Genomic DNA, 21,486 nt, shown 5'->3' on the forward strand with positions numbered 1-21,486 from the left:
AATGCAACTTGTTAGCACCAGAAATAAACACTACTCTCAATACAATTCACAGAAGCATGAGTCTTAGGTCATGTGTGATATAAAGGGAAAACTTGTTGATTGAATACTTTCTTTTCTGGAAATAAAATATAAATATCAAGTTTCAGAAAGGTGCCTTTGAGTCCTATATGAAAGTAACAAAGCAATGCAAATTTCTCAAAAGAATCCAGGGATGAGGGAGAAAAGCACGAAAGCAGTGGAGATTTGTTTTGACAGAGAAAAGGAAGGAGGCATGAACCTCATGAATCATGTTGCCCTTATTCTTCAATTCTTTTAACATCACTCAGTGATTCCGGCATCTTTCTTCCCTTTTCTCTCACTCTTAATTATTCTACTTTCCAACCAAGGGCTTTGATTTTAATATTTTTAATCTACCTAACACCAGCTGTTGCCAGAGCCTTCCTATTAAACGACTTACTTCAAAGAGCCTGATCATTACAGCAAACACTGAGCACATGGAGGCTATAATGTTTTGGAAAGAACACTGGTCCGAATGCCCAAGTCAGAATCCACCCCTGCACGTTCCTCCTTGCAGAGCTTGGAGCCTGCCACTGAATCTCACTTTTCTCATCCTTAAAACAGGGATCATAAGACATGCCCTCTCCAGAGAGTATGCCCAAGAGGATCAAACTAGACAATGCCAACTGAAAAGTGCTCTAGAGGAATGTTACTTTTACGGTTATTTTTACATTATTTTACTATTGCCAGTAGAAAGTATCAATGATAACAAAAAAACGCCCCAGGAAAATAGCAGAATGTCTTTCAATACACTATTCTATGTCCTGCTGTAATAAAAGTCAGATAGCAAGTATTTCCAGGGATGTTTTAAAGGATGCCAGACTTTGTTGCATTAGTATAATTAAACCATGTTTCATCTCATGAGGGTCAAAAAACTGAGCGATGTCAAATAATAATCTCACAGGTGGTCTTTGAAGATACTTCATGAGCTAAAGCTAACAAATCCAATTATAGCATTTAAAAAAAAATGTGCTTCTAATCCAGCTTTTCTTGTTCTGTTGACCTCTGTGGAATACAGGAGAATTAATACAGAAAACTTGGGGGAAATTCTCAAGCTAGTGCAGAAAGAATGACAATAGAATTCTCTTTCAAATAAAAAAGGGAAATGGCTAAAGTTTATACCACACTTCGTGCATGGAAAGCACTATAATTGCCATGTAAAGAACAACAGGAATAGAGCAGATAAAGCCTGGCTGGAAAACTGTTTCCAGGTAATATAAAAAATGTTCATGAGACCACTAAGAATAAACAGCTATATGCAGGATGACAAAATACATTGACATTTTGTTGATATACCCTGAGAGCAATCATAAACCACGAGTACTTACTTTTCCCTGAATTATGCTTACAGTTGAGCAGTAAAAAAATACTTGAACTAAATTTGTCATGCTCCCATCCAAGTCTTTCTTGTAAGTGTTTAACAAGCTGTGTGAAAGACACTGATTTTTGATACAAACTCCACACACTAAATGAAATCAAATCAATGAACAGAGATTAGAAAGCTTGAGACCAGGCTTTACAGTTGGAATACAATTCTAATTTTGGCTTGGGTTTTAAACAGATCATTAAAATGCTACCTGAGAGAGGGGACCAAGATCCATCCCTTCCAGGAAATAGTCACACCTCGCTGCCCTCTGTACAGAAACAAGCCCAGATATTACCTTACAGATGAAGTTATCTTACTGCTTCCTATTTCTTTTCAGCAGCAAAAGGAAAATCTCAAACAGAGAGCCCTTACCAGCACATTTCTGCAGATTAAACACTGGCTTCTGATCCCTGCTGTGGCTGGACCCTGCACAGTAAAATGGTAAAGTCCTCTCTGCAGCAATCCAAAGCTGCTCAGACCTCTAGGGCCTCCCAGGGTGATCAGGCAGCCTGGCTTTGTGGCAATACAATGGGGGTTAAACATTTCCCCATATCCATTGAGAAGCAAGAGAAATCTGTTTAGTGGCTCCAAGTTGTTTAGCAAAATGCACAATAGGTGATGGTCTCGTAATATTATTGTTTTAAGAAGTAACTGCCTTGGGATTAGCAGATACACACTACTATACATAACATAGATTACCAGCAAAGACTTACTGTATGGCACAGGGAACTCTAGTCAATATTTTGTGATAACCTATAAGGGAAAAGAATCTGAAAAAGAACAGATACAAATATACAGGTATGACTGAATCACTGCTGTGCATCTGAAACTAACACAACATTGTAAATCAACTATACTTCAATTTTAAAAAATTTAAAAAGAAGGTACCTGCCATATTTTCACCTCCGATGGGAGAATGTAAAGTGTTATTTTTAAAAACTTACTATTTTTTCTTTACTTTTTCAATTTTGTATTGAAGTTTAGTTGATTTACAATGTTGTGCCAATCTCTGCTGTACAGCAAAGTGACTCAGTTGTACATACATACATACATTTAAAAAACATTCTTTTCCATTATGGTTTATCACAGGCTACTGAACTGAATATAGTTCCCTGTGCTATGCATTAGGACCTTGTCGTTTACTCATTCTATATATAGTAGTTTGCATCTACCAACCCCAAGCTTCCAGTACGCCCCTCTTCTACCCGCCACTTGGCAACCACAAGTCTGTTCTACGAGTCCGTTTCTGTTTCATTTGCTATTGCTAAGTCATAGATAGGTTCATTTGTGCCATATTTTTGATTGCACACGTAAGGGATAGCACATGGTATTTTGTCTCTCTTCCTGACTTACTTTACTTGGTATGATAATCTCTAGTTGCATCCATGCTGTTGCAAATGGCACTGTTTAATTCCTTTGTATGGCTGAGCCGTGTTTCATTGTATATATGCACCCCATCTTTATCGGTTCCTCTGTCGACGGACCTTTAGGCTGCTCCCATGTTTTGGCTATTGTGAATAGTGTTGCTATGAGCACAGGGATGCATGTACCTGTTTAAATTATAGTTTTGTCTGGGTATATTCCCAGGAGTGGGATTGCTGGATCATATAATAACAAAATCTACTGTTAACTTAAGAAAACTCTTAGAAATCCTTTCTGGTCACTGCTTAAATATTCTTTCTTTACAGGACACAATAACTGCTTAAGATGGGCTTGTTTTTTTTCCAGCATCAGGACCTACTTCACAAACATGTGTAACCTGTCATCCAGATGACTCCCACCAATCATTTCTGCCTTTTTCTCTTGCCATGGCAGCCTATGTGCTTCAAATAATCCAATGTGAGATCTTAGTAAAAACAAACACTATAACTCTTTTTCTTCGTTTCCTTTCCCCTACTGACTTATTTCTCAATTTCAGTCCTCCCATGGTCATCAATACTCACCTATCTGACTTGTAAAAACTTTAAAAAAATTGACTATTATCACTCTTGTAAGCCAGGTATTATTGATACATAAGTACACAGATAAAAATAATAAATAGAAGGAATTTTCATTAGAGTGCTAAATCCATCAGGGTTAGATTTTACGTTAAGAAGACCTGAAGAAAGTAACGGAGGGTGTTCTGAAATGTCGTATGTATTTTTTTAGCTACGACCTCATTGTTGGCATTGCCACAAATCCTTAAGCCACCTGTTTCTGGTAAAATTTCTAAAGACTATTTTCAAGCTTCAAGGTTCTCTTGAAAAGCTTCAAGAAAAGAAGAAAAAGTCAAGAAAAGTCATTCGCCCGCTATGGTTCAAGATTAGAAAGTGTCCAGTTACTAGATTTTCAATGACAGTGATTCACTCCCTGTAGGAAAAAAACCTAAAAATCTGTTCCCCATTTATTACAGTGACGGTCATGAACAATGGGTGGATATATTTCTTTGAAGCTCTTTTCAACATTTAAGACTTGCTTAGAATCATGCTTTTCTTCACAAAAGCACAACCAACATGTAACACCATCTTCTTCAAAGCATAGTGTCAGGGAGATTAACAACAACCAGAGCCACGTGACCTCGGAAACCCAAGCAAGTAGAGACATCAGAGCATCCTGACGGGGTCTACTTCTGCACAGCTGTTTCTCTGCTGAACACATCCTAATGTGCTTTGAAAAAACTTGGAAACTTATGCTTTCAAAAAACTTGGAAAATGGAGACTAACTTTCAGATTCCTTTTCTTACTCTTTTAAAAGATAAAACAAATAGAAGGGGAAAGCCTTTAAAGTTACTTCTTCCTAGTGACTGCTGCTAGGATATCTGCTGCTCTGTGTACATGCTATTAATGGTACCAGCCGCCCAGGAAACAGTAAAAAATCAGCTACACATGTCAACACATGGCACACACGGGTGGGGACAGATATGGCACACACAGGTGGGGACAGAAACCACTCTAGACAGCAGCATTTCTACTTGCTTTCCCTTTGGGTATTTTCCCATCATTTCTTTGGAGTGAATGGGGAGATGAATACACAGAGTATAGAAGTTTCTGTGAACAATGACAATACTTTGAATGACATTACAATGATGGATATATGTCATTATACTTTTGTCTAAACTGACAGAATGTGCAACACTACTCATCTCATTAAAGTGAACTCTAAGATGAACTGGGGACCTTGGTGACTATGATGCATCAATGCAGTTCATCCTTGGCTTAAAAAAAAAGTATCACTGTATTGATAATGGCTATGCATGTGAGGGAAAGCAGTATACAGGAAATTTCTATACCTTCCTATCAGTTTTGTTATAAATCTAAAACTGCTTTTAAAAGGGTCTCAAAAAAAAATAACACCCAAGGTAGATGTTTTGGGTAAAATTTTTGTTTCACTTTTATATATGTATATATATATATAACATGTGTGTTTATTAGATTGTGATATAAAAATGAAGTTTTTAGATCAAAAAAGTTTGCAGGGCACTGTAGTTAAATTATACCAGCAAATAAAAGCACAATTAACCTAAAAAAAAAAAACAACTCTCAAAATTTAAACCTTCCCATTGGAAAGAGAATGTGCCTATGTCTTTCTATGAATATGTTAACATAACCTTTTCTTTTCCGAGTGGGCTATTCCCACAGGTAGAAAAAAGGCTCACACACTGATGTGAAAGGCTGTTATTTTAAAGGACAGCGTAAGGACTACTTATAAAACGGTGCTTTAAAAGGCAATTGTGTTCTGAACAGTCAGGGCTGAAAGGAGGAGAGACAAGTGTGATTATGCGGCTTGACTGCCCGAGCCTAATCAGGATTATTTCGGCACACTGCTTCCCTACAGCCGTGGACCCATTAAACGCTAAACGCTTCTGCGGGCCCACTTCCCACTCTGTCTCCCACTGTGACCCGCTACTTTTCCACACTGGTTACTCAGTGGGCTTCTCAAAACATTTTTTGGTAAACGGAGGTGCCAGGTTTAATAAGCTCCTCCAAAGTCATCATCAAATCTGTCATTTTTATGACAAGAGTGGGTATTGTCCCCACTTTAAAACAGCACCATGTGGACTGTCACACAGAAGGGGGCCCTTGGAAGTAATTCTGTTTCCTTCCAATATATTTTTATTAAGCAAAGTGGAAGTTGACAACTACAACTCTTTCCATAAAAGCTGCTCTGGCTTTGAAAACGTCATTTTGGAATATCTTATTTTAAACTCATGAGGCGATGAACTCTTATCACCCTGTGGAACACATCATTCTCAAAATGGTGGCTCCAATTTGGGAACCAAGCGATGGTAACTTTGGGCATCAAAATCTACACTCTGCTTTCTGTTTCCCTATCCTATCCTCCATGGACAGAGAGGAGATCAAACCAGTCAGTCTTAAAGGAAATCAACCCTGAATCAAACCTGAATACCCATACTCATTGGAAGAATTGGTGCTGAAGATGAAGCTCCAGTATTTTGGTCACCTGACGTGAGAAGCCGACTTATTGGAAAAGTCCCTGATGCTGGGAAAGATTGAGGGCAGAAGGAGAAGAGGGCATCAGAGGATGAGATGGCTGGACGGCATCACTGATGCAATGGACATGAACTTGGGCAAACTCCGGGAGACGGTGAAGGACAGGGAATCCCGGTGTGCTACAGTCCAAGGGGTCGCAAAGAGTCGGACACAACTGGACGACTGAACAATAACAACATCCTGCAGGTGGTCCAGACTCGCCATTTCTGTGTACAACTGATTTTCTATGTGTATGACGTGGTACCCATTTTAATTGTAGAACATAAAAATATTAGATGTGCTTTTTCACAGATATACTTCATTTAAACCTCAAATTACGTATCTATACAATGAGAAATTTCAATTTTTAAAAATTGTAATATGGCTGATTCACTACATTGTGTTAGTTACTGCTGACAGCAAAGTGATTCACTTATCTATGTATATAATATACATTCCTTTTTCCATTATTTTCCATTATGGTATACTACAGGATATTGAATGTAGCTCCTTGTGCTACACAGTAGCACCTTGTTGCTTATCTGTTCTATATACAGCAGTTTGTACCTGCTAATCCCAAACTCCTAATATATTCTACCCTCTTTCCTCTCTGGGAACCATATGTTTGTTCTTTATGTATGTGAGTCATTTCTGTTTCATAAGTTCATTGGCATCATATTTTAGATTCCACATATAAGTGATATCATATGGTATTTGTCTTTGACTTACTTCATTAAATATGATAATCTCTAGGATCCATACATGTTGAGGCAAGTGGCATTATTTCATTCTTTTTTAATGGCTGGGTAATATTCCATTGTATATATGCAACAAATATTCTTTATCCATGCATCTGCTAATGGACACTTAGTTTGTTTGCATGTCCTGGCTATTGTAAATAGTGCTGCTATAAATATCAGAATGCATGCATCTCTTTGAATTAGAGATTGATCTGGATATATGCCCAGGAGTTGGATTGCTGGATCATATGGTAATTCTAGTTTTCTAAGGAACCTCTCTACTGTTTTCCATAGTGGCTGCATGAACTTATATTCTCACCCACAGTGTAAAAGGGTTTTCTTTTCTCCACATCCTCTCCAGCATTTGTTATCTGTAGAATTTTTAATGACAGCTGTTCTGACTAGTGTGAGGTGGTACCTCACTGTAGTTTTGATTTCCATTTCTCTAATAATTATCAATATTGAGCACTTTTTCACATGCCTTTTGGCCATCTGTATGTCTTCTCTGGAGAAATGCCCATTTAAGCCTTCTTCCCAAGAAAATAACAGTTTTTAAAAATTTTACTTTCTATCCAAATTTTATAGTTTGAAATATTATAATGTGCAAGTAGAATAGTCAACCTCTGTGCCTTAGTATCTCTATTTGTAAAATGAGGATAATATAGAACCTTTCTCTTAAAGTTTCTCTGAGTATTAAGAGAGTTGATATTTGTAAATCACTTAGAACCATGCCTGGCACACAGTAAATGCTACATGAGTGCTTGCACTAAATAAATGATAAAATGATAAAAACCACCTATGAAGGAGCAAAAGATTCAGAATGGAAGAGTCCTACCCTAAACTATTACTGCACAGGCTCTTATCTCTGCCAAAGTTCAACTCATTGCCAGTTTCCTGCAACATTTTATAAGTTCTCCTAGTGCAGAAATGATGGACGCTTTATTTTTGAATATCTTTACAGGAGATAAAAAGGATGCCAATTAGCTGGCTGAATGTGAGACGACGAGTTTTGCTAAAGCAGGCCTAGAAACTAAATGGGAAAATGAATTAACTGAGTGTTTTTTCCTCCCACCCTGAAATGCTACGCTAGACCCACAAGTTCACAGGCATCAGCTGGCAAGTTTCTCAGAGCTGTGAATCTACATGACGGAGACAAGCTAAGTGCCATGTCATTTGGTGGAAGTGCCACAGGAGCCATCTGTTTCTGTAAATACAGTACAGAGACCCAGGAACCCCACAGATAACTCGATGGCACAGTAGACTGGCAGCCTACTGCTTTTCCATAATTTACAGAAAGTCAAAATGTCAAGATTCTAGGAAGGCATGGTAATGCCAAGTTAAGGAGAGAGATCAAGAGAAAATGTTTTTGAGGTAAATTGGTACACTTTAAAATATTTCAAGAAAACAGATTCTTTCTGAATCTGTGCACCACCTTAGCAACACAACGTTTATTAATTCTCAGCTCTTTCTCTTTCTCTCAGTCTCCATCTCTCTCCTCCTGCCTCACCTGTTCAGAAGATATACAGACTTTCCGAACCACTGACTCTGGCATTGTTACAATGAAGAATGAGTCTGGGGACTCCTCTGGTGGTCCAGTGGTTAAGACTCCATGCTCCCAAGCAGACAGCCCAAGATGAATCTCTGGTCAGGGAACTAGGTGCAATCATAATTGAAATTAAGGGAGTGGGGAGGGATGGATTGGGAATTTGGGACTGGCAAGTGCAAACTGTTATATAGGATGAATAAACAGCAAGGTCCTACCAGTGGTAAAGAAACTGCCTTCAGTGCAGGAGCCACAGGAGACATGGGTTCAACCCCTGGGTTGGGAAGGTCCCCTGGAGGAGGGCCTGGCCACCCACTCCAGTATTCTTGCCTGCAGAATCCCATGAACAGAGGAGCCTGGTGGGCTATAGTCCCTGGGGCCACAAAGAGTCAGACATGACTGAAGAGACTTAGCATGCGTGCAATGTGTAGCAAAGGGAATTATACTCAACATCCTGTGATAAACCATAATGGAAAATAATATGAAAAAGAATATATATGTATAACAATCACTGTGGTGTATAGCAGAAATTAACACAATATTGTAAATCAATTATACTTGAATAAAAAATAAATTGGGAAAGATAAAACAAGAAGGGATAGAAATGGATAGAGAAAAAAGGTTGTAAGGAATAAGAAGTATGTTAGGGATCAAACCATATGAAATTGTCTTTCTGTAGGTCAACAGAGGTAAAAAAAAAAATATTATCACACGATTCAATCATTACTTCCCTGGAATTTTCCAGCTCCAGTAATGTTCAAATTATTTAATAGAAATATAGCCTAGGTTCTACAGCAAATGATTTCTGTTTCCACGATTTGTAAAACAAGACGTTATATTTTCTGATAGTTTCAGCTGCCAAAGCGATGACCTCCTAAAGAGCCACACATTATTGATGCGTGTTTAAGTGTCAAAGTAATTTTTCATAACTGTTCTTAATTATTGGGAGACTCAGTGTCTCCTAATATATGTAAGTTCATTTTTCAAAATGACTTTATTTCTGATATCTAAAAGCTTATTTGAATAATGTGGAAGCAATCCATTCATAAAAATAAAACAGAAAGAGATTTGAGAATTCCGCTCTAACAAAATCCACCCCAAATCATCCTAGATGGAAGAGATCTTTGTAATTACACATATTCAAATCTTTTCTGAACTGTAAAATCTACCACCTCTTCTAAGAAAAAAAGAAATTCTCTCACTATTGTTATTACAATAATATTTGTTGGACACATTAAAAATTAGGTTCCCTTAGATCTGTTTTCTCAGTCCAAGTATTAGATGAGTCATGAACGACTCTAAGACTCTGTTGAAAGTTATGAATCTCTAACCCAAGAAAATTCAGAAGTCCCCAAAAATCTATTGCTCATATAATAAGAAGTTCAAGAACACTAGTTAAGCATCCCTAAAAGATCAGTGTAACTGTTTTAACTGATTTTTACCTTTTCTGCCACAATTCACCCTACTCATTACTCATCTTTCTTTTTCTTAAACAAAACTAGAAGAAACAAACAAAATCTTCACAATTCCATCTCCAATGTATCAGGATTTCTTTGCAGTTCTTATCTGAATGCTTGTGTGTATGTAATTTCAACAGAACTGCAATCTTGATATTTTTAAGTTAACATTATCTCACAAACACTGTCATATTGCTAATAGAATTCAGACTTGCAATTTCAAGTGAACGCAGAATATGAAATGTTGAACTGCTGTGCCATAATTTCTATCTCCAGTCATGAAAGTTTTTAAAAAATTTTTTTCTTAAAATAAATCAAAGTGAAAACATCTTTATGGATATGCCATTCAACATTACGTTTTAAGTGGTTGCATCAAGATTGCCAGGAGAAATATCAATAACCTCAGATATGCAGATGACACCACCCTAACGGCAGAAAGCAAAGAGGAACTAAAGAGCCTCTTGATGAAGGTGAAAGAAGAGAGTGAAAAAGCTGGCTTAAAACTTGATTCAGAAAACTAAGATCATGGCATCTGGTCCCATAACTTCATGGCAAGTAGATGGGGAAAAAAATGGAAACAGTAACAGACTTTATTTTCTTGGGCTCCAAAATCACTGGATGGTGGATGGTGACTGCAGCCATGAAATTAAAAGATGCTTGCTCCTTGGGAGAAAAACTATGAGCAACCTAGACAGCCTATTAAAAAGCAGATACGTCACTTTGCTGACAAAGGTCCGTCTAGTCTAAGCTATTGTTTTTCCAGTAGTCATATATGGATGTGAGAGTTGGACTATAAAGAAAGCTGAGCAACGAAGAATTGATGCTTTTGAACTGTGGTTGGAGAAGACTCTTGAGAATCCCTTGGATTGCAAGGAGATCAAACCAGTCAATCCTAGAGGAAATCAGTCCTGAATATTAATTGGAAGGACTGATGCTGAAGGTGAAGCTCCAATACTTTGGCCACCTGATGTGAAGAGGTGACTCACTGCAAAAGACTCTGGTGCTAAGAAAGATTGAAGGCAGGGGAAGAAGGGGATGACAGAGGATGAGATGGTTGGATGGCAGCACCAATTCAATGGACATGACTTTGAGCAAACTCAGGGAGATGATGAAGGACAGGGAAGCCTGGCATACTGTAGTCCTTGGGGAGGCAAAGAGTTGGATATGACTGAGCAAGTGAACAACAATAGTTATAACTAGGGCAGCCAGAAATGTATGTGGTCACCTTTGTATCTTGCAGTTCTTGAAGTTACCTTAAAATATTTTGGCTAGTTGAATAGCTGTAAGACACACTAATCTCCCCAAACACCAATTAACATATATTACCCCAGTGCTCAGAAATTCATATTGCCTTTGGAGTAAAATCCACAGTCTGTTATTCAAAATTATTTACAATCTAGCCTCCACCTATGACTCCAAGCTGAGAATCCACCAGTCTTAAACACACACAAACCCTTCCACCTATATAGTCTATGGTCCTGGCACCAAACATGCCAGGCCCACTCCAGCTTCCCACCTTTGTGCAAAGACACCACTCTCCCTTTCTTTAAATCTCTCCCTTCCATCGATACCAAGTTCAGTTTCATTTTGGAAGCAATTTCATTTGCCTTTATTTCTTTTATCCAGGACTGCTCATTCGTTTTCTTCTTTTCAAGCTCATTATGTATCTTCTCTTTCATATGTATGTATGTGTGTACAAGTATATCCATGCCTGTAAAGCTTACACAGTTTCTTGACTTTTTTTTATTCATAACCATATCTCCAAATACTATGTATGTTCTAGCTGGCATTTCAAAAGTCCACTGCAGTGACAGGCCTGTGCCTGTCAGTGATTCACACACCTGAGCGGGGCACTGGCTCTGCTCGAGCAACATCACCCTCTCCACTAGATTTCTTCTAATCATTTCAAAATAAATACAAAATAATAACCAGTAATCGAGAAAGCATAAAATGAGATCCTCAATGTATTTAATATTTTAGATAAGACGAGCAATGAGAAATGAAGAGACAAATTAGAAAATTGGGAAATGGGCCCATTTTTGCTATTTATATCTTAGGATATGATTACAATAAAAAGTGTCATTTCTTGACTCCTTCTATCACTGTGTTAGGCACATGTACATTTATTAATGAATTTAATCCTCACAATAATACGATGATGTATTTCTAATTATTACCATCATTTTATAGAAGGGGACATGGAGAGTCAGAGAGGTTAAGCAACTTGCCTAATGTTACACAGCAAGAAAACTGTGGAGCTAGGATAGGTTAGTGTACACACCTGAGTGGTACAGCCTAGTGTGCACTCCTTGAGACCACAGGTACCATCACAGCAGAATTTGCATTCAACTTCAAACTGACCACATTATCCAAATCATAACTCACAACTGGCTTTATAAAGAAATATATGCAACTGGGGTACTTTCCTTCACAGGAAAGATAGTAGATTCTTTTTTATTCCCCTCCAAACATAGAGAAAACAGAAGACAAGAGAGTTGAAACGTCTCTTTTCAATTCCACATTTGGCTGGTTCATGTCCCACCAGCCTTTTTCTCCCCCTCCCTGCAAAGACAAGGGGCTGGCTGGCTGCCTGCCAAATGAGGGAAAGTAATTTTGAGAATGCTCAAGAGATCTCGGATTTAACTATTTTGATCCCTCTTCCATCCCTAAAGGATGTGGAAAGTGTTTAGCTGCTAACCTCACCCAGATGTCTCCAAAAGATATAGGCAAGGTTTTGTCCCCTTAGAGTTAATTCTGGAGTGGTGGAGTGAAAAAATGCTCTTTTGTGCTTTTCAGATTTGCTTTCTCCTCCTCTGAAGCACAGAAATCTTAGTATAGCTACAAACTGCCTGCACACTGTCCTCCCAGGCCTCAGACTACACGCCTCGGAAAGATCCCAGCTCACACAGAGGATGATGCACGACTCCACTTCCCTCTGTTAATTAATGCTCCACTGTTTCCCTTTGTTGCTAAACTTTTTCCTCTGTTTTCCCCAAGCAGCAAAAGAGATACCATATATGGGGATTAATATCAAGCATACTTTCAATGACCTATCTTTCAGGCAAAACACTAATTCTGAAAATGCCTCTCTTGTATCTATTTGATTTGAAATGACCTACACCCAAGTGGAACCCCATAGACCCATTTTGTTCTGCTCTCTACGTGAACTGCTTGCAGTCCAAGACCTCAGCTTCATTCAAATGATCTCTCTCTAGCTCAGTTTTGCTGAACGTAATTTCTGTAGCTAATTACTCATATTTAAAAGGTGTTCTGATACCACCCAACTCATTTACATAACTGAGGCAGGCAGTCCGTGAGGAGACTTTAAGCCTCTTCCATCCTCCAAGTGCCCCCTTCCCGCTGTCTAATCCAATTTGAAGCTCTCTGTGGTGGAGCGTCTGTCATTTGGTGTGTTTGTATCCATTTGCATGCACCCAGAAGAATGGATGCGGTGTTTACTAAATATAATAATGAAAAGCATAAGAAGGCTTTGGAAAGGGTACAAACTAGAGAGATTAGCTGATTTAAAATTATCTGTAGGAACTAACAGATGAAGGTATTTGTTTTTTTAACAATACATTGTTGTTTTTTTTTAAATCTTAGGTGTTGACTACAAATATATTAGAAGTTACAAGGCTCTCTTGATTTGCTCTCTCTACCCTCAATATTGTGCCAGCCAATCACACAGCTTTCCAGATCCTTCTAGGGTTCACTCAAAGCTTAACAACGTTCTAAAAGATTTTCTATAAGGAAAATACCCACCTGAATGGTATGCAGGCCCACTAAACTCAAGCTCTTTCATCATCCTGATATATCTTAAAAGTTTTTCCAGACACACATTTAGCTCTGAGCTAAATGTAGAATCATTTTAACCTATAAAATGACAGCTTTCAAATACCTTAATTCATTATAAATAATCCTAGGAAATAGATGGGGAAACAGTGGAAACAGTGTCAGACTTTATTTTGGGGGGCTCCAAAATTACTGCAGATGGTGACTGCAGCCATGAAATTAAAAGACGCTTACTCCTTGGAAGAAAAGTTATGACCAACCTAGATACCATATTCAAAAGCAGAGACATTATTTTACCAACAAAAGTCCATCTAGTCAAGGCTATGGTTTTCCAGTGGTCATGTATGGATGTGAGAGTTGGACTGTGAAGAAAGCTGAACATTAAAGAATCGATGCTTTTGAACTGTGGTGTTGGAGAAGACTCTTCAGAGTCCCTTGGACTGCAAGAAGATCCAACCGGTCCATTCTAAAGGAGATCAGTCCTGGGTGTTCTTTGGAAGGAATGATGGTAAAGCTGAAACTGCAGTACTTTGGCCACCTCATGCGAAGAGTTGACTCATTGGAAAAGACTCTGATGCTGAGAGGGACTGGGGGCAGGAAGAGAAGGGGATGACAGAGGATGAGATGGCTGGATGGCGTCACCAACTCAATGGACATGTGTCTGAGTGAACTCCGGGAGTTGGTGATGGACAGGGAGGCTTGGAGTGCTGCGATTCATGGGGTTGCAGAGTCGGATGTGACTGAGTGACTGAACTGAACTGAACTGACATGTTGAAATAACATTTTAGATACACTGGGTTTAAAGATAAATTAATTTCACTTGTTTCTTTTTACTTTTATTTTTTTTGCTATGCCATGAAGCTTTGGACGGAGGAGCCTGGTGGGCTGCAGTCCATGGGTCACAACTGAGCGACTTCACTTTCACTTTCCACTTTGATGCACTGGAGAAGGAAATGGCAACCCACTCCAGTGTTCTTGCCTGGAGAATCCCAGGGACGGCGGAGCCTGGTGAGCTGCCATCTATGGGATCGCACGCTATCTACGGGATCGCACAGAGTCAGACACGACTGAAGCGACTTAGCAGCAGCAGCAGCAGCAGCAGCTTTCAGGATCTCAGTTCTCCAAGTGGTGATTGACCTAGGCCACAGCAGTGAAGATCCAGAATCCTCACCTCCAGGCCACCAGGAAACTTTCTCATTTTACTCTTCTAATGTGGCTACTAAAAAACCTAAAATTCCACATGTGGCTCCTATTATATTTCTTTGGAACTATGCTACTCGAGAAATGTATAACATCTCAAGGAAGAAAATAATGTTGCCAGACAGGTGTTAAAACAAACAAACAAAATGCCTGAAGAGATCAATTCTGTCTAAATTAGGCAGGCATTAGACTCCAATCTCCCAAAGACTGAGAGGGAAAATCCAAACAAAATAAAGTCCTGGGTTCCATCTCAGTTTTTAGAATAAGAATTATCCCTGAGAATAGGATCCAAGAGAACCATCTAAGGATATAAATTCCTCAGCTATCTGCAATCTTAAAACCCTCCAACTTCATAAGCTGAAGGAGTATTTTCCTAACTCAGAGGTATCCAGTATATGTACAGCCAGGGTCCTTTAAGCCAGAAATGCTTGCTTGTCAGGATAGAGCCTAACAGAAAATTTCAAGCTGCTTCCAAAAATGTGAAGAATGCCTCAAGGCTGGGTGCATGAGGCGCTCTCCTTGGTACTGAGACCTCTGCCTTTGGTTCAGCTTAGTCTTGGCTCTGGGCCTGCAAGCTGAATACCTCCATCTAATTTGCTCTGTGTGAACAGCCCAGACTCCATACTCTCTACATATTTCAATCACCATACTCGTCATGTTCAGTGAGGGTATATTTTCACATTCAAACCTTCTACTGGACTGAGCTTCTTAAGGCTAGCAACTACATGTTATATTTATCTTTGTACATCAAGCACAAAAATTGGTATGAAGTAGGCACTCAGTAAATAAACAATTCTTTAGCTAATGTTTTTACTTGTGCTACTTTATGAGTTGCTAAATCTCTGCTGGGATGCACCGAGTATAGGAATAGGTTTAGGAAAGAGACTTGATACCTAATATATTTTTGTGTGTGTGTAGGCAGAGATGGTGTGTGTGTGTGTAGGAGACATGACAGAAAATTCCAGAAGAGGGAAAGAGAAAAAGCAAAGGCTCAGAGGGTGGCGACAAGGTAAGTTCAGAGCATGACAAGCTTTGTTAAGCTGAGCTTGAGGGTTGTGAGGGAAGAGTGAGTTAAAGAGACTATTAACCTCAGGAAAGGAATCTAAGACTCACAAATATTTCACTTAAGGGACTGACAGCATCAAAGGAGGTTTTAGGGAACAGCAGGCTCTGGGGGAGGGGATGAAAAGCAAAAAATAGTGATTAAATAGCTATTAGGATAATGAACGAGGGAAGGGCACCTCGGGCTTAAGTTTTGTGGGTAGAGTTTTCAGAAATTTAGACCTGGGAAGGCAAGCTTTTAGGAGAGGGTTAAGGAGTAGGTGAGCCATGTAAGGAGATGGATGTTAGGGAAAGCTTTGCTACGTGATGGGCAAAAATCCCCATACACAAAAGCTCATTTACATTCAACATGATTTTTCAGAAATTTTGGGATTATGTAATTGAATGTTACTCTATGTCCCAGAGAGTGGCCAAGAATACCAGCCCAGGTTTAGCTCGGTTACATTTTATTTTTGTTATTGCTTTGTGCTCTTGGTTCTTCGACTTTTTGCATATTTATGTCACTATACTTGTTATTGGGCTTCCCTGGTGGCTCAACAGTAAGGAATCTGCCTGCAATGCAGGAAACTTGGGTTTGATCCCTGGGTTAAAAGATCCCCTGGGGGAGGGCATGGCAACCCACTCCGGTATCCTGGAGAATCCTCATGGACGGAGGTGCCTGGCAGGCTACAGTCCATGGGGTCACAAAGAGTCAGACGCAACTGAGTGATGAAGCCCAGCACATATTTGTTACTGCTCTTTAAGTCTGTACTTAGTTACTGACTCTTAAATCTTGTTCTCAGTCAATGAGTATATTTTGTAGATCTTATTTACTACCGAGTTCATCCTTTGAGTCTTACTGGTTGAACATCACTTCTGCATGAACAGGAAGCACACCCCTTCACCATAAGAGTATCTCTTACTGCAATATTTCTATTTCTATGCTTTAAGTTACAGTAGCCTGTCACATGAATGGTTACAATAGTCTCCCAGTCCATCTCTGGTTTCTACTCTTATTCCCACATAGGGTCACAAAGATGGTTTAAAATAAAACTAGATCATACATACTGCCTCAAACCCTCTAAAAGCTTCTCCTCATATCCAGAATAAGACTCCCGTGCCTTGCCACAGCTATAAGGTTCTGTGCAGGCAGGCCCTTGTCTACCTGACCCAATGAATCCTTAACCACTTGCCCCACTGCTGACTGTGCTTCACCCATAATGTCTCCTTTAATTCCCTGGACTTAATGAGCCTTCTCGCACTTCAGAGCTTTTACACTAGCAGGTCTCTCCACTGGAGCTGTTTCCCTGAAGTCTACCCATATTTCAATCCTCAACATTCAGTTTTCCATTCAAATGTCACTTTCTCAAATGCCCACCTCTCCCACTTCTCACCATATTCTCTAAAATGTCATCCCTCCTCCCACCCCCCACAATTTTCTTCTAGTTTACTTCTGTCAGGTATTTAAAAATTTTTTATTTTATATCAGAGTATAAATGATTAACAATGTTGTGTTAGTTTCAGGAGTACAGCAACACGATTCAGTTATACATACACATGAATCTATTCTCCGACATGATATTTACTATAATCTCAAATTACCATTCAACCATCTTGAAATCAATCCTGAATATTCACTGGAAGGAATGATGCTGAAGCTGAAGCTCCAATACTTTGGTACTGTGAAGAGCTGACTCATTGGAAAAGACCCTGATGCTGGGAAAGACTGAGGGCAGGAGAAGAAGGGAGAAGCAGAGGATGAGATGGTTGCTTGGCATCACCAACTCAATGGATACAAGTTTGAGCAAATTCAAGGAGACATTAGAGGACAGAGGAGCCTGGCATGCTGCAGTCCATAGGGTTGCAAAGAGTCGGCCATGACTTAGTGACTGAACAACAACAATCTTGAGAAACTCACCATAACAGACACTGGTGGGGGTCCTCCAACATCCCCTTGGCACTCATCCTTCCAGGTACATGAACGGCTTCCTATGTCAGCATCTGCCATTCTCCACCAGGAGGGTTTCCCAGGGGTGCTCAGCCTCTGTACAGGGCAGGCCTAAGAACTAGGAGCTGACACGTGGCCTGAGTGGCTACTCATTCAGCGACCAACAGGAGTTGGTAGATAAACGTCCCTGCCTCCTTCCCCTGTGCTTGTGACGACATTGAGGCATATTCTAAACCAACTCCCAAAGCTCCTGGTGGGACTGAGTTTCACGTGCCCACAGGTAATAAGGTTACCTGCTCAGCATTATGGCCCAATTGGCTTTCTCTCTTTCCTAATTTCATGGGCCCACCCCGCTGTGGGTACTTCCTGGGGCCAGCTCCCAAATAAATTACATGCACTCAAATCCTCATCTCAGAGCCTTCTTTGGGGATAACCTAGCTTATTTCCTTTTTATTCTCTCTTTTCTTGCTCTCTTTCATGGCTCAACATTTTGAAATTACAATAGTCTTCCAGTTCACTTGGTACTATCAAGTGAGAACACTAAAACTATTTAGTAACAGGTCAGATGTCCTTTATTCAAGGGGAAACAACCCATGAACTGGGAAAGTACAGTGCCTCACAAGCAGTGAAGCACTGTTCCCAATAGATTTGGGGGCAAGAATGAGTTTTATAGGGAGTTAAGAGGCAACCTGGAAATAAGGCATGACTGGCCAGGAGGTGGGGCATTTACTTAGAGGGGGAGAAGGTCTTGTTCTCCAGAGTAAGGTAAGCTAGCTAAATTGAGTTGGAAGATTGTGATCAGCATACATTCGGATTTCCTGCAGGGTTTACTTACTGTAAGTATAAGTTGACTTAGGTTTAGACTTGTGACAAAGGGCCACTGGGGCAGGCTCTGTTTAGTGGGTCCCCACCCATATGCAAATCAGTAACATCTTTCTTCTCATGGTGTTATATAAAATAGATTACTCATCAATTACTCATTGATTGGGACCCCCTGGTAGAATACACGCTACCTGCAGAAGCTTGTCTGTTTTGGTTTTTATTCCCCGCTGGTACATTGGTAATCTTGGCATACTGAACAGTGCTTGACACAGAACAGATGATTTATTACAACACTTGATCAAGTGTGGCATGGAGGGGATAACATCACTTCCCTTTAAAAGCCACAATGTGGGACTTCCCTGGCAGTCCAGTGGTTAAGACTATGCCTTCCAATGCAGGGAGTGCAGCTTCAATTCCTGGTCAGGGAACTAAGACCTCACATACAGCATGACATAGCCAAAAAGATTTTTTTAAGAAATAAAAGCCGTAATGCATTCCCCAGGAAGATGGGACATCGAGGTACCTTACAGAGTAGACTAGCTTCATCATGGGATCACAGAGGATCAAGAGGCAACACTGGTATTTGCATGAAACAGCAGCGCTCTTGGGCTGCCTAGATCAGGGCTCTCTCCACTGAGCACAGAATTATGGAAAGATTTTAGGACTGGAGTTGCTGAGGCTTCATATCTGCTTCACTTTAGTTTTTGACAACTCAGAAGGAGGGGTGAACCTGGAGAGGGAGACACTGGACTTACTGCTATGACAGGTTGAAGCAATTCAATTCATTCGAGATTTGCAAAGATGCAACAGAAGGTGTACCTCAAGACTTTGGTCATCATTTTCTAGCTTTTTAAGAAGTGAATTACGGGTACTTTTGGAACCAGATAGTATAAACTTAACAAAAGAAAATTAGTTGTCCTTTTGCATTTCCAGTGCAAACACTGCCTTGCAGTTATGTAGATGGTACAGACCTACCAGTTATCCATCGTGAAGGCTCTAAGAGATAATCTCATTTAAAAAGCAGAGACAGCTGTGCCATCACTCTGAGAGGGCCTCAGGGCCTCAGGGACCCCTCTCAAAGCAGAGATGAGAAGGCCACTGACCGTCTGCCTGTGGAACTGCTAGCTCTTGAGTGGTACTAGTAATAAGGCCGCCATTGTGCGGATGATGCTGATGATGACAATGATTTGTAAGAACGGCCTAAACCCCTAAGAACTAATCAAAGACTACCTCCTTCTGAAAGCTTGAGTCATCAAAAGCTTGCAAGTTCAGGGTGCCAAACAGGCAAAACTAAATTTTGCTAACTTGGAATGCAAGATGTTGTAGCCTATTATCAACCCCCTGGAGCCCACCAGTCCATTAAAATAATGAGACTTGTAATGTCTCTCTTGCAATATTAAGAGCATCTTAATTACTTAATTGCCAGTGAGTGGCAGACATAAACATTTTACACATAATCTAATCAAAGAAGTACTGAACAGTGGTCTGTTTTAAAGTCAAAGAGAATTTTCCTTGATAGGTCATCATCGGAAGAACAACTCAAGAAAGCAAATATCATAAAGTATCAGATCTGCTTGGATGTCAGAAAGGCTGTCCTGCCTGTGATACAGGTTTTCATCCTTACAGTTTGGAAGAAATAGATTTTTCATGTAACATTTCTGGGAGCTGCTATAAAAAATAACTACATTTAGAAATAACTTTTTTTATATGTTGCAAGTTTGTTCTGACAGTGTTTTACTTAGCAGGTACTAACAATAAACATAAATCACACTAGGAAGCAATGCTTAGAGAGAGCAATGCTAGAGGGTGATCAAGAAAACGAACATGTTTACATACATATGTTTCCTTTTCTTTTTTGGCTATGCCACATAGTTTACAAGATCTTAGATCCTTGACCAGGAAACAAAGCTGGCAATCCTCAATGGAAGCACCAAGTCCTAACCACTAGAGTGCCGGAGAAGTCCCCAGATATTTTCTTTTAGTGAAAAAATATATTTTACACCCTTTGCAGCAGCCCCCATATTATAAAAATATTCCACATTTCTACAAGGAAAAAGTAACTGAAAATAAAAAGAGAAAGTTGATTGGTCAAAAATAAAGCTCTCCTTACATTTTATATTTATTTTCAACTGAAATAAATGTTCTTTTTATTCCCTTAACATAAATTCATAAACATTTGGAGAAGAAAAGACAAAAAGCAATGTGGGTCAGAATATAATCAGAAGGCTGAGAAAATGATGGCTAATTTGTTAATGACAATCAACTCTTATTTCCCTTTGTGGGAAAAATCTTCTGTTCCCCTAAACATTCTGATATCAGTAAAGAGCATGGCTTAGCTGTTCAAATAAAGAAAACTAGCAGTCAGCCTGACTTGTCCTTTTTTCCCATACCCATATCTCTACAGTAGTCACAACTATAAATTGTTCGCTTAAAAAAAAATTCTAATGTTCACTTACACGGCTAACCTATCAGCAAATTCCATTGATTATGCTTCAGAAGTACACTCCAGATCCATTTCTTACCGACTTTGCTATTACTATTTCAGTCAAGCCACTATCATTACCTGCCTCAAAGAACATTAATAGTTTCCACATTCGCCTCCTAAGATCTGTTGCCCCAACCAAGTACCAGTCATCTCCTTAAACTGCATCATGCTCCCTCCATTCTGGACATTTTTTAACTGCTTTCCATTTTCTTTTATGTGAATTTAGGATCTGTCTCTCACTACTAGAACATAAACTTCCTGGAAACAAGCACCTCTTCTGTCTTATCTTCTACTGTATCCTCAGCTTCAGAACACACAGCAGGTGTGCACCGATTATTGGTCGAAAGAATGAATGGATGAGCGAGTTTTTCGCCATGTGCCAGGCACTGGACAAAGTACTTTACATGAGCTGTTGCTTCATGAGGTAGGGCTGGTATGATCTCCTCTGTCCAGAGGAAACACCGGGTTCATAAACTAGGAAGTCACAGAACTGTACAAACCCAGGAAGTACCAGCACTTCACATAACTCTGTTTCCAATGTGTGATGTTAGATTGGTCATTTAATA

General features: G+C 39.6%; 1 protein-coding gene across 28 annotated transcripts in view; it reads right to left on the reverse strand.

Moving 5' to 3' along the window:
* Positions 1 to 21,486, reverse strand: part of NRCAM (neuronal cell adhesion molecule) — a 311,070-nt gene that overhangs the window by 186,633 nt on the left and 102,951 nt on the right. For 2 of the 28 annotated variants that reach the window (XM_060414697.1, XM_060414693.1), the window contains exon 1: positions 1,796 to 1,940. The exons of 25 other annotated variants lie outside the window; for them this stretch is intronic. The gene's annotated coding sequence lies outside the window, so the exon portion shown is untranslated. Of the gene's footprint in view, positions 1 to 1,795; positions 1,941 to 21,486 lie in introns of those variants that run through there. One more of the 28 variants, XM_060414712.1, reaches the window with a different exon arrangement.

This window comes from Ovis aries, chromosome 4 (genome assembly GCF_016772045.2).
Source record: "Ovis aries strain OAR_USU_Benz2616 breed Rambouillet chromosome 4, ARS-UI_Ramb_v3.0, whole genome shotgun sequence".
Classification (NCBI taxonomy): Eukaryota; Metazoa; Chordata; class Mammalia; order Artiodactyla; family Bovidae; genus Ovis; species Ovis aries.